This window comes from Eschscholzia californica, unplaced genomic scaffold (genome assembly GCF_041429995.1).
Source record: "Eschscholzia californica isolate CP2 unplaced genomic scaffold, dmEscCali1.0.p SCAF_4, whole genome shotgun sequence".
Taxonomy (NCBI): domain Eukaryota; kingdom Viridiplantae; phylum Streptophyta; class Magnoliopsida; order Ranunculales; family Papaveraceae; genus Eschscholzia; species Eschscholzia californica.
This window is the reverse complement of record NW_028238461.1, coordinates 37,279,387-37,288,941: the sequence shown is the minus strand read 5'-3', so window position 1 is coordinate 37,288,941 and position 9,555 is coordinate 37,279,387. Positions and strand designations below refer to the sequence as shown.

General features: G+C 35.2%; 1 pseudogene; it reads right to left on the bottom strand.

The window, feature by feature from the left end:
• Positions 1 to 1,702: 1,702 nt before the first annotated feature.
• LOC147544448 (major latex protein 146 pseudogene) lies at positions 1,703 to 2,161 on the bottom strand (annotated as a pseudogene).
• Between the last annotated feature and the right edge of the window lie 7,394 nt (positions 2,162 to 9,555).

The window sequence follows — 9,555 nt, the reverse complement described above, 5'->3', positions numbered from 1 at the left end:
AATCGCACTCACCTCTCTTAACCAAACAGAACTAACCAACTAAACACGACTAAACATAAACAGAAGGACAAAATAACATAAAAGAATACAACTACTGAGGCCAAGACTTCACATTAGTTAATCGACATCATCATTCTCCTCCCTATTTGGATGTTCAGACTCTGAGAAAGGATATAGAGTCTTTCAGGAGCCTCCGAGCTTCGTTGTTGTCGATCATCATCAAAGAAGAGGTGCGAGGGTCTTCCTCAAAATCTGAAGTGGTGGAGGAATGTATCCAGACTCTCTCCCTTACTATTCTGGAGGGAGAGAGATGATGATTAGGGACACGTTGTCAGCAAAGTTTTAGGATACTAGAGAGTCCTTTCTTTTACCTGTAGAACGAAAAAAACATATGAGGGAGGATGGGCTGGTCAACAGGAGAGGATGGTTGTGTTGGGAGTTGAGGGTTATCGGGTTCTGGGTTTGGGGAAAGGGCTAGAGGGATATTCATAGGTTCTAGAGGGTCTCCTAGACTGTCTTCCGAGGGGGGGGGGGGTGGAGAGAATAGCTACCATGCATTAAAATATGGTTTTCAAATCTTCTTTATTCTGGAGGGCCTGAGGGACTTTGTGAAGAACACACCACAGGTTCAAAGAACAGGTCATCAACGTCTTCAGTAAGGGAGAAATTCTACAGTATCCAAGGTCGACCATAGTTGAGTGCGTTGAGGATGAATGCACTTTGGGTTTGATGATGAAGGAGTTCATCTGTACTAGGTAAGCGAAGTACTCACAGTCTCTGAAGATAACGATTGTCTGGGTCCTCTACGATGAGTGCGTTGAGGATGAATGCACTTTGGGTTTGATGACAAAAGTTTTTTTTTTCTCCCTTACAAACTAGGAAAATTGGAAGATAACGATTGTCTAGGTCCTCTACGATTTTTGTTTTCTCGCTTGAATGGAGTTAGGGTCCAAAGTCTTTATTATATTTTATTTCCTCTATTTTAAAAAAAAAATGTTGGATCGCCTCTACTGATCTTTACTCACACTCGAGATAATATGTCTAACATTTCATACCATATTCTATCTCTTTTTCATGTTCGTGTTTTATCTTTTTCCCTAATATTTTATTCTTCTTTGATCATGAACATGTACGAAATGTATTTATTGTTTTAGGGTTTTTAGAGGAACTTGATAGACTTCTTTTGATCTTGAGGGATTCAATGCGACTATCCAATGATGTTTATGCTACAATCTTTAGCCGAAGAGAACATTAATTTTTTATATAGAAAAAAATAGGGAGGATAATGTCTAGTCCCAGTGAAGATGAAAGATAATGAAAAATATCAACATCGAGGTAGTTGCAAGAGAAAATGATGCTCGACCAGGTAGATGTGGGTTCAAATAGGGATAAAGATGAAGAATATAAAGACTATGACTATCGTTTATCTAACATGGTTGAACCAACTTCTTTTTGTCCAATAAAAAGACATTTCATTCATATCTTAGCAGCCTTAAATAATTAAGAATCCACAAACATTTACTATTGAATACAAGAAGTGAAACATCTAAAACAGATACATCATAAATAAACACGATAAAATATATGAAAATGCGGCCGCTTAACATGAAGCTGCATTATTTACACACACAGAACAACCACTTAAAAGCAAGGTAGCATAACTCAATAATATTACTGCAGCAAACCCTAACAAGTAAGCATTTTAAGCTGCTCCCTTGGCATGTACTTCGGTACTCAGATCTTTAGTTAGCTGCTCTACGAGGGCAATATAGTTGGTCGGGTGAGGGTCATTCTCGTCTTTCCTCTCATACTCTAAGCACCATTTTGCCAAACTTCCATTTTCTTGACCATCAACTATTCTTGGAATAACACTAAATATGGCAGTGAAGCTCTTGTACTGATTGAGGACATCTCCCTCCAAGACTATGTGAGTTATAGTTTTATTCTCGTCGTCGGCAAATGATTGCTCCTTAACATTTATAACTTTACCATCTGCCCAAATGTCATGCGTTAGTAACCTAATTAATCAAGATTTTGATCATGACAAAAACTAAAGCACATTTTTTCAATAGAGTTTTGAAGTTTTACCGATTTCATAATGCCAAAACTTGATAGGGGCAACATCAGTACCATGTTGGCCTTCAAGAATTTCAATGCTCATAATAATATGAGGAATGTGTATTGGTATTTCATGAACATCGTCCTTCCATAAATTGTAGAGTTTGTCAGATGATCTTTCTTTCTTTCTTTTCTCCTTTCAGTAAAAGAACTCCCACGGTTTTCGCTTTTACTTCTGATGAAGAGGGAGAGGAATGGAAGGGTTTATATAAGAAGAAAATAGTGAGGATTTGTTGATCGTGGTGTTGGTGTTGTTTATTTAAGAGTTATTTTCCAAAATGGCCCCCTACTTTATAACCAGCTTCCCGCATAGCCCCATATTTTATTGTAAATACCTATATGGCCCCTTTGACCGTTACCGTCCATTTGACTGTTAACTTTTCTTCTGATTTTCCAAAAATACCTTCTTTTTTAAAATGTACAGTCAACTCTCCCTAAGATCTCTCACTCTCTTTCTCTAAAATCTATTTTTCTCTCTCTCTCTCTTTCTGTAAAATCTCTTTCTCTGTCCCTCCCCGAAAATCTTTTTTTCTCTCTCTCTCTCTGTAAAATCTCTTTCTCTCTCCCTCCTCGAAAATCTCTTTCTCTCTCTCTGCACAACTGATTGATGGTTATGAACCAAGCCCAAAATTATATTTCATTTCTTTCATCTTCCACAAAATTGAACTTAGGTTTTCTCTTAAACAAGAGCAACCTTCGTCTTCTTCTTCTTTAACTTCTACTACTTGAATTTGTAGTTGGTTAGGATTTAGGGTTTCATAGTAGTGAGAAGAGTGTGTTATTTATCGAAGATGAGATGGTGACGACGAGATCAAATTTTAATTGTTGTTATACTTATCGATCTACTGTTTGTTTTTTCTTTCGGTTCTGCTCGAGATGATTATTGTTCTTCGTTTTGTGTTTCATGTGACTCGAAGTTAGGGCTTTATCGCTCAAGTTAACTTATGCTGGTAATGGTGGAAAATTGAAAGGGACGTTATCTCAGTTGATTGGAAGACTCTCAGAACTTAGAATTTTGTCTCTGCTATTTAATGATTTTTATGGTGAAATTCATGTTGAAATTTTGGACTGGAGAAGTTGGAAGTGCTTGATCTTGAGGGACATTCGTTCACTGGTGTTTTGCGTGATGAAATTGGGAAATTGAAGAAGTTAAGATTCCTCAATCCAAAATACTCCTCTATAATTGATTACAGGGGAAGACAACGAAGATGGATAACTTTTCGATGAAGAAGATGAGGAAATTAAAGATGACATATACCTAGAATTGATTTCCTTAGATTCAGGTTTTCTTGAAGTAATTCCATTGTCTCTTTCTCAAGGTAAAAGAGGAGGTCTAGATGGATTTTAATGTCGATTTGATATTTGTTGTTTCATTTTGAAAAAAGGTTTTAAGATTTGAAGAAGTTGTTGCTAAAATTGTAGCCATCTCAGACAAAACTATTTTTCTCCCTCCCTCCTAAATTTCCCTTATTCTTTCCATATCCATTTTTACTAAAACCTATAGATTAATCACATATTATTGAACCCTACCAACATTTATCGGAAGAAATCTTTTCTAGGTTTTTAGATTCGTGATTTAATGAAGAAATTACAGAGCCCTAGGAGCCGATACTGTTAAAATCGTAGGCAAAAACATGATCTGCGAGAGAGAGAGTGAGAGAGTGAGAGATTTTACCGAGAGAGAAAAAGATTTTCGAGAGAGAGAGAAAGAGATTTTATAGAGAGAGATTTTCGAAGAGAGAGAGAAAAAGATTTCACAGAGAAAGATTTTCGGGGAGAGAGAGAAATTTTACATAGAGAGAAAATATTTTTAGAGGGAGAGAGTGAGATATTTTAGGGAGAATTGACTGGACATTTAAAAAAGAAGGGTATTTTTAGAAAACCAAAAGAAAAGTTAACAGTCAAGTGGACGGTAACGTTCAAAAGAGGTCATCTGAGTATTTTCGATAAAGTAAGGGGCTACGCGGAAAGTTGGTCATAAAGTAGGGTCCATTTGAGAAATAACCCTTTATTTAATGATAATGCTAGGATACTCCCTTACGGCCTTACCACTTCGCTTGGAATTTGTGATGGGTTGCTGAATCTTACTGGGACCCTCTTTAAAAAAAAAATCTAAGTGGCGCTGTAGTCTAGTAAGATGTGACTATTCTTTTATTGACAGGTAAGATCTGACTCCAACCATTGATCAGTTTTCCTAACAAACATTTAACAACCGTGATAAGATCAAACAAACATGATAAGATCAACCGTGCATAAAGTTTGTTTATATCTTGCTAAATGTAAAAGAATATGTTAGTTAACTATGCATTTGGAGCTTCAAAACACTCTCAAGAAAAAAAAATTAATAGGCGAATTTTGTTTTTTGAAAAAAAAAAAAAACAGATTACCAATGTGTTTAGATGCAGAATTCATAAGTAGGATTCCTATTAAAAATGAAATTTGGTATGAATCATGATTTTTAGATGGATATCAAAAATTCTTGGACTCCCAAATTTATATTGGACCAAAATCCCAGTATACCTTCTAAGATTTAGTAGGATTTTGGGTTATTTTTTTTTTGTTGAAAAGGATTTAAAGCAAAATTTCAAACTTAAAATAAATATATATATATATATATATATATATACTTTACAAAAAAAAAATTTCTACAAATTATTTTAAAAATATTTTCTTTTTCATTATCCGTTATTGCTCGAAAACCATTCTTTCCGATTCTTTTCCCGAAAACCCGTTTTTTTTCCAAAATTGTTTATTTTCTGAAATCCAGTTTCCTAATATCGTTTCCCTCGAAAATCATTTTTTCTAGAGATTTTTTCCCAAAAATTATTTTTCCCCTGGAAACATTTTTCTAGAAAACCATTTTTTCTTGAAAACCTCTATTCTCGAAAACCCAAACTTGTCTTCCGAAACAGATTTTCGCCGAAAAACAATTTTTTTCCGAAAATTGATTTTTCTCGGAAATTGATTTTTCTTGAAAACAATTTTTTTGCGAAACTGCTTTTTCTTCTGAAAAATCGCTTTTTTTTATTCCCGAAAACCGTATTTTCCTGGAAAATAATTTTTTTCTCGAAACCGCTTTTCCTCTGAATTTTTTTTCGGAATAAAAAAATAGTTTCTTGAGGAATAACAGTTTTCTAGGGAAAAAACGGGATGAAACAGTCGGGAAGAAAAGATTTTCAGGTAAAAAGAAAAATTTTGAAGAAAAAATTTTTTTCCGGAAAAAAAGAAGTCGGAAAAATGGTTTCTAACAAAAATTTCTATGAAGAAACAACTTTTGAAAACAACAGGTGGTTTTTCGAACAAAACTATATTTAAAGAAAAAAAGCAAACGGTTCTAAAAAGAAGATTTCTTCAAATGTTTTCTAAAAAGCTTTAAATTTTTTTTAAATAATTTTAAATTTTAGAATAGTTACAAAAGAAACAAAAAAAATCATTTGGACTCATGAATCTTCATGCTTCCTTCATCCAAACATACCATAAAATTTAGTTCTACATTAATTAGGAATCTCCTCTAAAATAAACATGAAACAATAATTATTGAATTTCAACTTCCATAATCATTAGCTATGGAACATATTCATTATAGTATTTGTAATTGACCTCATGCTTTTTTTTTTTTTTTTTTTTTGTCGAGATAATTGACCTCATGCTTGTAAATCAATGTGTTTACCAACTATGCAACAACAAAGTTCTTGTAAGTTAGACTTTCAAATATTTATACACGAGTTAGTTTGGGGCCCCTCCAGTTATTCATAATCACTTTCAAGGGAGCCCTAGTGCCGTGGCATCTATGGAACCCCCTCTTCTACCCCTTCTTAACAGGGGAAACCAAATCTTATATGGGTTGGTCATTAAAATCTTAAAACTCTAGGACTCTCTCTCAAAAGATTCTATATATGTTACTCAAGATTGGATTGAGAGAATTGATGGACATGATTGAATGTCCTTCACGGTTGGAATCTCTTTGTCACTTTCTCTTTGTATTGTATAAACCTCTAGGACTCTCTCTCAAAAGATTCTATATATGTTACTCAAGATTGGATTGAGAGAATTGATGGACATGATTGAATGTTCTTCACGGTTGGAATCTCTTTGTCACTTTCACTTTGTATTGTATAAACCTGGGTTATTGCAATCTGTAACCACTGTTGTATAAACCCTAAATTAAATCAACCACCTATTAACTACGGTATCAGAGCTAGGTTTTAATTGTAGAAAAATCTGGCTGTAATCACATACTCTCTCTTCTTGCAGCCAAAACAACGCGGTTCGGAAGTAAGAAGGAAGAAGAAGAAGAAGAACAACAACAACAACAGACCAGGGGAGGAACCAGGATTCCATACTAGAGAGGGCAAGCCTAAAGTCTCTATAGAGTAAAGTTCTACATATACTGTGTATCACCTTACTAGATTGGATAACTCAATTGAGTATTAAAATATAGACATATTTTTTATCAATTATTTTACATCTTACAGATGTAAAAATCAACCCATTTTATTAATCTAAGGTCTCTGTATAAGTAGAAAAAATTACGAAGCCAAAAGTGTGCCTAAGTGAAAACAATGGTCTCTAGTAAAATGACACTTCAAACCAAAATGAAAATAGAAAAAGAAACAATAGTGTTGGCAGTGGGTTTTGAACCCCTGTTATCACTTGGAATGCATCCTGACTTTCCACCGAGCTAAAGTACATTACTGTCATATAGTTAGCTTGACTCACATATGTGGAGACTAGGCCGGGCAGCTGCCCAGCCTGGTCTCCACATAGTTCCGCCCCTGACAACAGAAGTATTCTGTTTGGCTTCTATATTTACTAATAACTAGAACAGAATAACACAGTTTGAGATAAAGATAAATCAGAATGACGCCGTTCCAGAAGTTGTCTTGTGAGCCGATTTCATCAACATAACTGATTCTTTTAGCGGAACCGTCTTCCTTAGCTAAACAATCTTCGCTAGCCAAGTCGCAAAAACATAAGTCGAGCCTCATTTTTTATTAAACTCGAGCCAAAGCCTTTTTCACAAAGTTGAAGTCATTCAGAGGGACTACTTTTTAAAGGCGAGACAAAATTTCGAAGTCATTTTATGTTTTGAGATCATTTTATATTGTTTTCTGACATGAAATTACTAACATTTATTCATAATGCAAAATACAACAAGATAATTGAAATATTAAAGAATTAATCACTTACAAACTTAGACGCTTAAAAGCAAGATAGTGGTTCAGTTATATGTATATACTAGGTGTCCATCACGTCCTACGGACACGGTAGATCCCTTTTGGCTACGCTGTTGTTACATCTTAATGTCAGAGAAGATACAAAGGAAAACATACAGAAATTGATCTTGTTTGGGTGGGTAGTTATTTGGTTTTCAAAAAACATAAAATTAAGGGATAGCGTATCATGTTTAGGTTTAGAAGATAGATGGAGAAATCTGGAAAAAAAAAAAAACGTAGGTAAATAATTGGTTGAGGGAGAGATTTGAGGAAGAGAAAATGGGGGCTATGAGTTAGTTTGTAACTAATTTATCTAATTGAGTGACACATGGATTGGTTAAAATAACTCAATTTTGTATCAATTTAAGCCATTAGATCAATAACCTAACGATGAAGATTGGAGGGACACGAATATCCAAGACATAAATCGACGGTCCTGCTCAAAAAACACCATTGTGCTTTATATAATAGATTTATCTAATTGAGTGACACATGGATTGGTTACAATAACTTAATTTTGTATCAATTTAAGCCATTAAATCAATAACCTAACGATGAAGATTGGAGGGACACGAATATCCAAGACATAAATCGACGGTCCTGCTCAAAAAACACCATTGTGCTTTATATAATAGATATATATTACTACTATTTATTTTTATTTTAAAAAAAATATCATAAATATATAAAATACCTCATGTGTTCTCGTCGAGTTTTCTAATGAATGCCATTCTAAGGTGCTCTGTGTACCATTGTCACGGTAGTATATATCTTGAGGCGTCTTCTACGATGAATGTCTCGGGGTGCAGTACTTTGATTAATTTATAGGGGCTTCCCATGTCCAGGTCAGTTTTGTAGCCGATGGTTTTCGAATGATTTGTAATTTCTCCAAACTATGCTCCCGGTTCGTTTTTCTTTTCTTCACTTTGTCTTTGCAAAATAGGTTCATGGTTTCTGAAGAGTAGTCATTTTCGACGTCAGAAACGTATGCGCTGGTGGGAGTAGTAAATAGATTTCTAGAAAGGGTTTTTAGATAATCTCTCTGCTTCTTTCGAGAGAGTCGACTGCATGGCTTGTTGGTTTCCATGTCTTGTCCTTTCTCTTTTTTGATTCGTCCGACCTCAGCTGCTAAATCTTCTTCAACAATATTGGTAATTTCATAGTAGTCTTTGAACGTAAAGTAAAGATGGATTCTGTCAGGAATCGAGTTTGCAGTTCGGGTTACCCAACGATGACAACTTTTTGTTAGAGTCGACCCTATTTCTAGCGCCAATCTGATGATGTCTAAATTTGGCTTTAAAGAATCATTCAGGAAAAAGAGATGACTACTTCAAATCTTGAATTGCTCGTCATGAACTAGGGGGCGAAACCTGCATAAAACTCAAAAACTTCTCCAGCGCTCAAGTCAGTAAGTCGTTCTTACGGTTAAATTAATTGAGTTTAAAGTTCCTGGATTAGGAATTGAATCTTTGATTGATTGCTTGCCCTGTTTTGGGAAAATTGGTTGCTTTATATAAGATCGTTAACCAAAAGTTGGTAGGTGATTGTGATGAGGCAGCGTAGATCCACCATCTTAAAGCGAAACTATTATTTTGTAATTGTATGAGATTAAGCTTCCTTTCTTTATCCCGTATCTTTGACTGATTCTGATAATATCAAGTTTCCTTGCTCAATGATATTTCATATTTTGGATAGGTCGTATTGCCGATCTTGTAGGTTGAGAAAGTATTAGGTATGCTTTTTCTGAAGACCTCCTTTATTCTTCAAAATCCATGGCAGACCAGATTGTGTTTTGAGGTGGAACATGGCTTAGACGCCTTGGACACTCGTGCCCACCCCCTAGTTCTTGGCTTGAGTTGTAGAGCTCTTTCGGATCACCTCCACGGTTTGGCATGAGTTGACTGTTGGACTTTTAGTTTTTTTTGACATATTGACATTTTCAACTGATGACCAATATTTGGATCATCAGTGGTTGTGTAGTGATGGTGTAGTGACTGTGGTATAAGAGTTGTGGTGGTGTTCGTTTAGTGTTGGAGCTACAAAGTCTAGGTAGTGGTGAAATAGTGGTAGTGATGTTTGTGGTAAAATAGAGGTGGTGGTGTTGGTAATGTTTCACTGATGGTGGTGGAAGGGTGTTGGTGGAGGTGGTATAATGTGTCGGTGGAGTGGTTGATTAGTGATGAAGTGGTGGTGGAGTTGCAGCTGAAGTAGTGGAGGGGTG